The sequence below is a fragment of the Drosophila arizonae genome, chromosome 2 (assembly GCF_054131065.1).
Source record: "Drosophila arizonae isolate 15081-1271.41 chromosome 2, UAZ_ARI_1.0, whole genome shotgun sequence".
Classification (NCBI taxonomy): Eukaryota; Metazoa; Arthropoda; class Insecta; order Diptera; family Drosophilidae; genus Drosophila; species Drosophila arizonae.
The window spans coordinates 2,033,947-2,047,068 of NC_142922.1; the positions used below are offsets into that span (position 1 = coordinate 2,033,947).

Genomic DNA, 13,122 nt, shown 5'->3' on the forward strand with positions numbered 1-13,122 from the left:
ACGCCGGGCATACACGACTGCCTAGATACCCTGCAAATGAATAAACATAAATCTGAGCGAGCGCAGGAAAACAAACTGAAAGCAAAGACAAACGAAGCAACAAATTGGGGCACAAGTAAACAAAACAAAAAGACAAAGCGTGAAAGAAAAGAGAGGGAGAGAGAGGCGAAAAGTGTGAGACCGATAGAGAGAGAGCGAGAGGGTAGCAAATATGGCCAGCAAATATGATTGATTTTATGTGTTTGAGCTGTGCGAGAAAGTGGGCGACGACGTCGTGCCAATGACAAGCCAGGCCTAAAGGATATGGACGGAAATATGCAGGAATACACAGGAATATTACTTACGCACACACAGACAGAGGCTCATATAGACCCATGCAGAGTTTTTTATGTGTGTAGGGAAATATGCAAAAAGCAAAGAGAAAAGGGACGCGGGCAGCGCGCAGGGAGCTAACCCAAAAGGAAAATCGAAAACCAAACCACAACAACAAGAAAAAGCCACACACACACAGTCATGCATGTTGGCCATGCGTATGAGAAAATTTGTGTATTTGCCATAAAATAATTTATCAATTGGAAAAATTTTTAGACAGGACTCGAGCTTAGGGGGAGGCGAGAACCCAAACTGAGAAGAAAATGCTGCACGAGGCAAGGAAAAATGCCCAAGCACTTTATATAAGCGGATGAATGTGTGTGGCTGAGTGTGCGTGTGTGTGTGTGTGTATTTGAGGGTAAAATTATGACAGGAGGAAATAAAAAAGCATAAATTTATTACTGGGCAAACGATGACTACTAAAACTTGGCCACAGGCCCGCTGGGACGTGCGGCGCGAGCGGCGGCTGCAAGCGAGCATCATAAATAATCGAAGGGGCGACAATATTGAACTGGGCTGGACCGGGCCGGGTCGGGCTGCTTGGGGCCAGGACAATGAACAAGGACGCCAATACAGATCCATACGGCAAAAGCAGCATCGAGTGCACTGACGGCTTTTACCCAGCAGCATAAATAAACATAAATACAATTCGATTGCCAACAGGGAAAGAGAAAGAGAGAGGGAGGGAATGAGAATAAGAGAGAGAGAGAGAGAGAGAGTGAGAGTAAGAGAGAGTGAGAGCTTGCACGCAACGCCACAGCGCGGACGACTCGTCGTCAGGCAGCGAAAATAATTGTACAAGTACATACAACAATTTGCCATAACAAGGATATCAAATTTGCGCACTGCCAACAGGCGGAGCGGGCCAAAATAAAAAGGATAACGAGCCACAATAAAAGAAATGAAATCGTAACCCAAACTGTTACTAATTGGACAAAGCAGCCGAAAAAAAAGAAAATGCAAGAGAAAGAACGAACGAAAGCAAAACCAAACAAAAACGAGAAGAGCAGCGAAAACCATGGGAAGCAACAACAGCATACCCAGTGTATGTGTGTGTGTGTGTGTGTATGTTGAGTGTGACCCACGAATAAGCATTCGCTGACTGCTAGTCAAATTTCAACAGCGTCCACAAAATGCCCCACAAAGCATAAGCAGTCAGTATGGAGCAAAGCTCGAGCTGTTGAACTAGCCGATACCCTGTAGTAGAGAATCACTTAGAGCAGGGCTCTATATACATAAAATATATATATGTCATTATATGGAGTCCATAGATCAAACTGCTGAGCCAGCATATTCCCTGTAGATATTTGGACTAGAGTATTATCATATCAATTCTATTAACTTTTTTTAACACTTTCTCATATAAGATATATTGATTGACATATAGACTATTTGATTAAATTATTTTATTTCATTTATTTATTTTAATTATTTCTTTATCTATTTTTAAGAGTTTAATTAAAATAATTTGAACTCAATTCTCTCTTAAAAAAAAAAAAAAATTAAATAAAATTATAATAAAAAAAAATAAATAAATATTTTTTACATAAAAAAAAATTAACTTTAAAATAAAAATATTAATTTGAAAAAAAATAGTACTATTTTGTTTGAATAAAAATTTTGAATATATTAAAATCTATTCAAATTTGGAATATGAAATTCCAAATTTTTTTAGGATAAACGAACCGAAGCCACATTTCCAAGCATCAACGTTCTTTATAAAAAATATAATTCATCACATTCCATATATCAATCTATGTAACAATTATCAACGACAGGTAAAGCAGATCAATAAGATGCTATAAATAAATAATACCATATAACATATAATATATTCAGACTAGAAGGAAATACTTGACAAATCCCGCTACTACAACTAGATTAAGCTCCACTCTACACCACACAGGGTATAGACAGAAAAAAAGAAAAAAATTGAAAAGGAACGCCCAAAAAAAAAAAAAGAAGCTAAAAAATGGAATTGGCTTTGTTAAGTCTAATTTTGCTGGGAGACAAAGTGCTTAAAAAATAATTACGCGCTGGCAATCAAGGAGGCGTCGTTATCGTTGTCGCTACCGGAAACCGGATACGGATGTGCATGTGCGCGAGCGATGTCAGCATCCGTTAGACATGCAAGTGGGTGTGCCATGGCAACTGACCGACCATGGCATAGTGTGGGATCAAATTGAATTTGGTTTGACTGCAGCACACAGGCGCCTTGCCACAAATTCGCCAAACTTACAAGTAATTAGGCAACACTGCTCATGCCTCCGCCTCCTCCTGCGTCTACTCGCCCTTTGCTCTGTCTATAGCCAAAGGACACAAAGGACACATGCACGCGTCGTCATTCGCTCGCCTTTTGGTTGATTGTCAGTGCGACTGTTCAGCTAATTGCAGCCACAGCAGCAGCCGCAGCAGCAGTTGCACTAGTTGATGCTGTTGCTGTTGCTTCTGCTGCTGCTGCTGCTGCTGCTGCAGTTGCTGCGTAGCTCGTTTTCTTTTACGTGTTTGAGTTGCACTTCGGCCCTTGGTAATTACCAATTTGAGGCGCCAATTTGGCTCTTTGCTGCTAGCCAGCAAAAATTTAATTAGTTTGACAAGCAAATGTCAACGGGGCGTATGCTGTTTGCATAGCTCACACACGGAGGGGGACAGGGAAAGAGAGAGTGAGAAAGACACTAAGTGGACACATGCATACACTCAAACAAAATAGTGAGTGCATTGCCGCGTGACTGAGAGCATTATACTCGTTCACAGTTCAATAACACTTAAATAAACTCAAAAATCGAATGGATCACATAATTCATAAAATATTTTTGCGGGCTGAAATACTCTAGGTATTTTTAGCAATTTGGATCAGCCTTAGTATGATAAACTTTACAGTCAATCTTTCATAGCCTTAACAATATTAAAAAATCAATATAGAGTGTTAACAAATTTGCAACCTCAACTTTCAAGAATTACAATCGATAAAAATTCTACATTTATACAGACAGACTTATAGATCAAACCAATCCAATATACTCGCTTTCAGCTTGTGAACAAGTATTTAAGCATTGATGGGCAGGGAGAGATATTTTTTGGGCAGGCCGCAGGCGCCGGGCCAAAGCTATTATGAGCAATCGCAGCTAACCCTTTGACCTTTTGTAATCTCTTTAATGACACCAACAGCAGCACAGCCAGTTCGTCCGTCCGTCAGTTCGTCCTTCAGTCAGTCGGTCAATCAGTCGGGCAATTTTAATTTACTTTACAAGTGTTCACCAATTAATTTAATTTAAGCCCTTTGCTCCCGGCTGGCTTACACTTTGACACTTTGACAACAGCGAACTTAAGGGCCGCAAGGATATCTAACGAAAAGGCTCAGCTAGATTCGTTTAGTGCACGCAATAATGATTTGAGGCGAGTCGTGAAGTGTTTGGTATCTAAATGAAGATATCTCTGTAGTAGTAATGTAAATGTATGTATATGGATAGACATATATAAAATATATGTAATATACAAGATATAATTCTTAACCGTAACAAGTCATTCAGTTTGAGTCTCGAATCAACAATTGAAGAATTTATGCTATCAATATAGATCTAAACCTATATTATATGAAATATCCAACAGATTGGAAGCTTTACATAAAGAAAATATAATTGAAAACTCTATATAATATAAGGATATTATTCAGTTATACTATCATGATCTTATAGGGTATTATAATTTCTTTGAAAAAATGCAAATACAAATATTTCGAACATACAATAGAATGATTGGATCACTTCAAATCTATTGTTCCCTTTAGCTACCCATAACTCCCAATGCATTTGCTAGATGATTCGATTCCAACTATCGATAAACTGTCATGAAGCCGATTAAAGTTCGTATGCAAATTTCGACTATTTCAACATCGACCTGAACGAACTTGAAACTTAATAAATAATAATATAAATAATAATAAAACACTCATTTAAAAAGTTTAGGACTTTAGACATAGATTTAGAAACTTGCTTGACATACGTGAGTGTATTAAATGTTCGGCTATTCATCAGTCGCGAATACAACTTAATTAAATGATTAAAAGCAGCTGTTTCTAGTCTGTTGAGTGCGACTAATTAAAATCTATGCATATTGCATAGAATTTCAGATAAACCAATAAATGTCCATGGTTTGGTCTGAGTTGAATTATTCACACGCTATGCCAGCTGCAAAGAAATGGCAGGCAGAGTTGCCAGAGCTGGCTGGAGTGGATAAACGCTGTGGACACACATACAAAGTGTGTGTGAGAGAGAGAGAGAGAAGGGGAGATAGGGGGCGAGGCAGGACTAGCAGCTGTAGTCAATTTCAAGGACACTCGATGGGGCAGCTGCCTCAGACGTAGCTGCCTGCAGCCGGAAGAGCACTTCACAGTTTATAGCTTTAAGTGGCAGTTGGCAAGTGCCGAGTGGAAAATTCCATAGCAAGCAGTTTGTTTTCTATGCAAGCACACACACACATATATAGACAGAGTCACCTCCACACACGCACACACACATAACATAGTTGCTGGCATTGAGCACAATTGATTAAGTTGACACTGACACTCATCTATAGGCAGGCATAGAGAGTGTGAGCGAGAGAGGAAGAGAGGGAGAAAGAGTGGGAGCGAGTCAATTTAATTGTTCTGCATCTTAGTTAATCAATGCTTGATTTAAATTAAGTGCATTATGTCCTTGAATTTTTGGTACAATTCAGTTCATTCACGACATCGAGAAAGCCATGCGAAGAGGCTTTTGGGCATTTTTAATTTGATTAAACCCGAGCAGCTGCCAGATAATTAAGCTTAACAACTAACGGGAAGCCATTCAATGGACATGCCAAGCACTAATTAAGATTTTTGTCAATTACTTATGGCAAGTGCCACGCCTCTGCTCCAAAAGAGACTAGCGAAGAAGGACAATCGCTGACGCAGCGCAAAGTGCACGCCTTACCTAGTCGTACACTGAAAGAAAATGCTTACTCACTAGCAAAGCGAGGAGACTGTAAAGTACAGTCCGGAATGTTTCAAGAATTTTTAAACTTTACTTAAGCAAGTTTGACTTAGTTTAAGCAAAAGTGACCTGCAATTTCTCCGAGTGTATGCCGTGAGGGCATGTGGGCTGCTGTCCGCTGTGCTTGTGTGTGTGTGCAATCATTAAAATTAATTTATTGGCTACGATTAATTTAGCCGGGTCGCCTGCAACAGCAGCGAGTGAAATAATCTCCCTTGTCGCAGCTTGTTTCCCGCATTTGTTCTTGCTGCATTTCCTCTCAATGTGTCGATTGCCGAATGTCAACTGGGCGACAGTTTATAGACTGAAATATTGAAAAACAGCAGCTAAGAGCTGAGCCAAAGCTAAAGTCAGAGTCAGAGACAGAGCCAGAGGCAGAGCCAGAGACAGCCGCACAGTCGGAGCCATTTCGCTTGGCTGCCCAACAATGAAAATGTAATGTTGTCCCGGCTTGTAGCGGTGGGGCAATTTAGGGCGTGGCATGGTCAAAAACAAAGGAGTTGCTCCTAATGGGAATAGACTAGAAATAATCATCATTAGTCGTGAACTCGAGCCAGTGGCTTACGCAAGGCATACGGAAGGCAAGCGGGTGGCAGAATGAAAGAGACAGACAGAGAAAGAGAGTGAGAGAGTATAAGAATCGCGAGTATTTACTCGCTCTCTCTCTCTCTGTCTCTCACTTTGTGTCTGCAATTATGCTCTTATGGTGTTTTCCCTTTCCCCACTCGAACCTATAAGAGAGCTGCAAAAGTTTTTCTTGTTTTTCCTTTTCTTTTTTTTTTGGACTGCCAACTAAAAGAACTTATTTAATAAAATGTCAAGGAAATTGTAACATATGCGAATATTTTTTATTTGTCATATTTGTAAAACTGTCCGTAAATATGTACAAATGCTGCACAGACAGCGGAGAATAAAATTCCTGATTTATTTGTTGTCAAGCCAAGAATGAAATTCTAGATGATAGAACTATCGCAACTATATTCTCTCTTTAAAGTTATGCTAAACTTAATGTGGATGCTCTGTGACTGTGTTTTAATATCTATGTAAAGAAGATCTAGTATGCTTATAATATGAACATGGCTATATTGACTCAACTCCTTCCCCTCTGTCTTTATCACTGGTTCTCTCTCTCTCTGCTGCCACGCCGCCTTCTGCTTGGCCGATTTCCAGGGATATATTTATATCATTTCCAATTATTTGATAAATAGAAAATTCTTAAATTGATTTCAACAGAAAATCTTAAATATTTCCTACACTTCCTTTTGTGTTTATTTGTACATATTTTGCATTGTTTTTAAAAAGCTAACTGGAACGTAAATTCGACTTTTACTATTTTAATTTATTTTACAATTTTTGCCTTTCGCTCTGATGGAGAATATCACAGTCGGGTGTAGCCAACCGCCATAATACTCGCTTGAGTTTATAAGTCTCTTAAAATCTAAATTTTACTCAGTTCGTCTTAATGACTATGAGCTTCTTCAATGTTCATATCTTCAATTAATTCTATTTTACAATCTCTATCAAAATCAAGTTTATATACTCCTGCTACACTTATTGAGCGAGCATGACAAATTTTGATAGACACTTCATATATTTCACTGCATTGGTGGTATATATGTATATTTGCTTAAGCTATTATACTTGCCTAACAAAATAAATAACAATTGACAGTAACACCTTCTCTAGCCTTAGGATAGAAAGGCTTGTCTCTCAATCTCTCTCTCTCTCTCTGTCTGTCTGCTTTTGTTGTTGATTAGCTGTCGTTGCTTGACTTTAATGCATGGCCTTTTACAGTTGTCATATATATATATCTATATAGTTTTCCTGTCTGTCTATATTTAAGCACTCACATAGACACACACATACACACACACACACACAGAGACACATTTCTACATATATACAGCGAATGCCACCCGTTTGATGCATTGCTTTGCACTTTGCCGCATCGCTGCCGACGTAGGCGTCAACGTCGCCGTCGCCGTCGCCGTCAACTGAAGTGCATTTGGCAAATAAGAAAAATTGCATAAATTTCATTAAATTCGAAATGTCAAGCAACTGTCGCGCACCCGCGACCTGCAGCAGCAACCAATGCACTGTATGCATATTTGCTCTCTATCTATCTATCTCTCAGTCTCTGTCACCCTCTCTCTCAGTCTCTGTTACACTCACTGTGTGTGTGTGTGTGTGTGTGGGGCTTTACATCAGCAGCCATGACGTCGTCTGGGCTGTAAACATTGGCGTGGCTCGCTTTGCCGTGTTCCGTTTGCAGCAATATTAAAAATTGTGCACCAAAATCCCCAAAGTAATTTATTAAGATGCCTCATGACTGTTTTACGCGCCGTTGACTTCACGCCATTAAAAGCCAAAGCACAACCAGTACACACACATACAGTGGGAGAGAGAGAGAGAGCGAGAGAGAATGAAAAAAGTTGCATAAATTTTCAACACAACAACAAGAAAAACAAAGGGAAGGAAAACTGCGACACTCTTTGTTGGCTTGGCTGGCTCATTGGAGTTGCGGCTTGTTTAGCAGCAACAATTGCTAATGCAACAGCAACTGCTGCTGCTGCTGCTGCTACTGCTGGTGCTGGCATCTTGAGAGCTGCTGCAGAGCTAATGCAACTGCCGCTGCTCAAGGCATCTATCGTTAGATTCTTGACATTTATATGGGATTTTCTTTGGCTTTGGCCTGAGCTTTGATTGCAGCAAACCAAGTTTTTGCGGCTAGCACATTGTCATAAATTTCTAACTGTATATACTAACATATATGTACATACATACATACGATCTGGAAATCGTAAATCAACGTGCCACACATTTAGCTAGCTGTGAGTTTGCCTGCCTGCCTTATGTTCGCCCTGTAACACACTGCGTATGTGTGATATTTCATAGCACGTGTCATGAATTCTAATTACCATTTTTTCCCCTCTGCTGTGCCAACATAAATTCATAAATTTGAAAAAAAAAAATGCAACAACAAAAACAAAAATACCACAATTTAAATTCCATCGGCAAAGTTTTCAAGCACATTAAATTTTGTAGTCGCCCATGGAAAAAAAGAACAGAAATAAATTCAAATTTAATAATAGAATCAAATAAATCCATCAAAAATTAGTGCATATTGTTAATAATTAATCGAATTGCTCATAAATATGAATCAATGGACGTATATATAGCAAAATACCTTTAGAATGTGCTTTGAATGCACAAATTATATAGCATACATATAAGACCACCCTGTACACATCTAATACAGGTAAATGGGGTAGGCTGGCAATATGAGGAGCTTTGGCAACAACATGGAAATGTTAAACTACAAACTACTTATATTAGTACAGACTATTTAAAGCATCATTTTTTCAGAATTTATATAAAAAATTTACAATCCATATTCTTTTACACAAAAAATCATATCTCATTAAAAGCATATTATTATATTTACTTATATTATTTAAATATTTTTTTTTTAGTTCATCAGATGTTCATAAAACTATTTAATTAATTTAATTAATAAAATAAAATAAAATAAATTGATTTTCGCGCTTCAAAACATACTACAGCGTATGTTGTAGTCAATCAATTAACATGCATCCATACTAATTCCCTCTAATAATGCAATATTTCTTTATTATTGTAAAATTTCAGTTTTTTTTTTAACCATTTTTACAGAGTATTTGCTAGCCTATCACACAAATGTCTTGTTTTTAAAATTCATGTATGCATCCAAATAAATGAAATAATCAGCGTTATGCAGTTTAGCGTATCAATTACGACGCCATTTAGCCGCATGCTGCAAAAACCATGTAAATAAATTATTATGCCACATATTTCGAGCGAAATCAAAAGCAGAAATTAAATGCTAGGCAAACATTTCAACAATTTTCTTAGCAATGGCATTCATAAAATGGGGAAAAATAGTTTTTATATATCAATATGGAAGGATATATATAAAAACACGCGCATCGAGCAAATCAAAAATTGATTTGAATGGAAATGCGGTAAGCAAAGTTGAGAATTGAATTATTTAAAACTGCAGCCAAAAACAGTTCCGGCACCAAATGACGTGGACATGAAAAATTCATTAAATGTGTCCAGCCACACCAAAAAAATATAAAACAGGTGTATAGCTGTGTGTGTGTGTGTATGTGTATTTGTGTTTGTGTTTTGTGTGCAGCGTGTCAAGCGAAAAATTACATTTCCACAAAATTTTAGTTAATATTTACCAATGATTTTATAAATATAATTAGAATAAAAGCATTTTATCTAGCACACACACATTCGCACCTTCACAGACACACACCCACATTACATTAGCTGTAAATTTTTTAGGCACACTTTGAGCTGATTTGTATACCTTACTGGCGCTGATCAAATATTTGTGCTGCTGTGTGTGTGCTCACACATTGTGTTTGGTTTAGTTAGTTAATAAATTAGTAGAATTACGTGCCGATGGGCCGTCACAGACGGAGTCGGACGACAGCCCGGCGTGACAGCAACTATAATATTATAATTTTCGAATGCATTTCCACACACTTTTCGGCGGCTGTTAGCGACAGCTGAAACAACGCCCAAACAACCGAACAGCCAAGCAGCCAACCAGCCGAACAACAACAGCCAACTGCACTGACAACAAAATTATGTTATGGACCCATTAAAATTACCAAAAGCATTTGTTAAATATGCCTACAAAATATAAGCGAGGGTGTGTGTGACTGTGTGTGTGTGTGTATTTTTGCGTGCCTAACTGTATATGTTTATGGTTTTCATTCTAAATATTTTGCATGAGGCGCATCATGCAGCACACATATACATACATATATAGAAATATATATATTTTTTTATTTTTATGTATATAAGTATATACCCATACCTATGTGTGAGCATACCTATCTTACTCATACACTGGACAAAAATTTTCTAAATAGCTTAAAGCCACCACAGTCATGTGTAACCTGGCATAATTATTTTCTGTTCTCAATCAAGCTTTAGAAAATAGAAATTAAATAAATAAAATAAACAATTAAGAAAGCTCTAGTCGAGACTGCTCGACTACGAGATCCCCTGAAACATTCGAGCAAATGATATTTCAATAATTATTTGCACATGCTCACACACATGCACACAAATAGGCATGCAGGCATAAACAAGCATGGGCTGCAGTGTGTAAATTTAATTGTGTGGGATATATTTTAACAACATTTTAACATCTGGAGACTCTAGCTTTAAAGATGTAGGAGATATAATTAAATACCTTATTTTCAATATTTTTAATCGATAAATAAGTAACGGTAAGAGTATATCAAATTTTTTAAGGTAAACTAAATATCCGCGCTATATATATGGACGTTTAAAAAAAAATGCAAGTCCTTAGCTCTTATATCTTCTGAAATCGACGCGTTCACACATACGGACAGACAGATCTACGGACAGACAGACGGGCAGGGCCGCTCCGCTCATCGCACTTTCTGCCACGCTTCTTTCTGCCTGTTACATACATTTTAACAAAACCATTAAACCCCTGAAATCCATTTTCAATGAGTTCATACTATACTGGCTAACTCTTACTGAAATTTTTCATATATTTGCTCTATGCTAAATGAGTAAGAATTTGCCCAACAATTTTCTTTCCAATGCATGAGCAGCATGTTTCTCTCTATCTCTGTTTCTGCTGTAATTTCAGCAAAAATATATTTACCTAATTATGACTTGTATTTCAGTCAAAGAATGCAGTGAGAGCAGCTTGCCTCAAATTATTAAGCTCATGTCTGAGTAAACTGTTTCCTTCCTTTTAGCATACAATTAAAGACCTGCACAAATATTTAGAAAGTTAAAGTCTTATTGAGACTTGTATGGCACACTGGATAGTGACAGTGATTTGCCATGCAATTATTTCTCTGCGTGTATGGCTGTATACTAAACAGCCAGCATATGTAGGGGCGCCCACGCACGCAATCAAGAGGAATTTTCGCGCTTGGACACGAGTGCTTGGGCCCGTTTCTGGTCGTTGTTGTCGCTCGTTGACGTTGCAATAAATTTCCACGTATATTTATTATTTTGCGGCACGTCACAGATAATTAAAAATAAATCAATTTTTAATGGCGCTGGCGAGAGCCAGAGCCGCGAAGCCCGCAGAAATGCCTCATGCGTGGGCGATTTGTATTCATATATACATGCATATATACATTTGTATGTATATGCATATCCAAACAAACTCTTTTTTATTCAAGCTCGGCTGTTTGGCTTTGTGTGGGCTGGGAGGCTTAAAGCAATTAGCGCACAAATTAGTCGGCGTCAAAATGTTGCGTGCCGTTGTCGGTGGACCGAAAATTCAATAAGGCGACCGACGAGTCAGTCGCTCCAAAATTCAATAACCGAACTCGCCGACTTGCATGCAAAACAAGTCAACACAATTGGCAAGTGCCAGACGCGCCTTTACGGCTAAGCAAATCAGTTTATGATTCATAAACAATACTTCATCAAGCTGCCATAGCATACAAAAACGCGCAAAAACCCACACACACACACACACACGAACACACATATGCGCAGCACACATGTTTGCCAAACGGCCAACAATAAAGATCAGCACAAATGCAATACCCAAAAACAATTTCGGGTCTATGCAAAAAAGAAAGAAAATAAGAAAGAAAAGAGAGAAGAAGCGTAGACCAAATCGGTTGTTAGCCTTAAGAGTGGACTAGACTAAGACATACCCTGTTACAAAGGTATAACGATATAATTTACAATTTACATATGTAGGTGTAGGCTATGCTTGACAGATTTATGGATTGATAAAATATCAGATGTATCAATCAAAAATCGAATTCTGATTGAAAAAAATAAAATTGTAAAAACTTTTTATGCTGGGATGGGCAGAAGGATGGACTGATGGCTGGGATTGAATAAATAATTGTCTGATTGATTGATGGACAAAATTATACACTGATGGCTTGATTGATTAACTGATTGATTGATTGACTGACTGATTGGCAGAATGATGGACTAATAGCCTGATTGATTAACCGACTAACTAAATTAAATGAATGATTACATAGATGATTGACTGATTGACTGACTGAATCACAGAGCGCTGAACTCATTGCTTGCCCGACTGATTAACTGACTAATTAGGAAAATGATTGACAGATTGACCAGCCGACTGATGAACCAGCTGGCTGATTGATAACTTGATTGATTCATTTAGCGATTGCAAGACTGATAACTTACTGATTGACTGACTGATTCAGTCTGATTAAAACTGATGACAATTGAGAGACTGCTTGTGACTGATGGAATTACTGAATTGCCTTAATCTCTTAATTGATTGACCGACTGGGTCTAAAACTCTGATTATTTATGTAGCGGAGCAACAGATTTTAATTATCATATTTTAAGCAGTATATGATGCAAAACTTTTACAATGAAGAAGCTTTTGAAAATTCTACAAAACGAAATCGATAGCTGTACGAAATCCTCTAGTCCAATTTATCACAGTTTACACAAGAGATCTTCCACAACCTTTTGATTCCACCCAAAAATACACAGGGTATACAAATTCTCATGCGTCACGTTGTTGCAATCATTAGGCAAAGAAAGAAAGAAAGGCAAACAGATAGGCATACCGAAGGACTTGATGTGCGTGTGTGTGTGTGTGCGAGTGTGTGTGTGTGTGTGTTTGGAATCATCAAATACAATTCTGATGCTCGTACATCTGCCACAGATTGAGCGCGCGTGC

At 38.0% G+C, this 13,122-nt stretch overlaps 1 protein-coding gene across 2 annotated transcripts in view; it reads right to left on the reverse strand.

Moving 5' to 3' along the window:
• The window catches only part of LOC108608984 (lachesin), a 184,671-nt gene that overhangs the window by 100,130 nt on the left and 71,419 nt on the right, over positions 1-13,122 (reverse strand). The gene's annotated exons all lie outside the window — the stretch shown is intronic.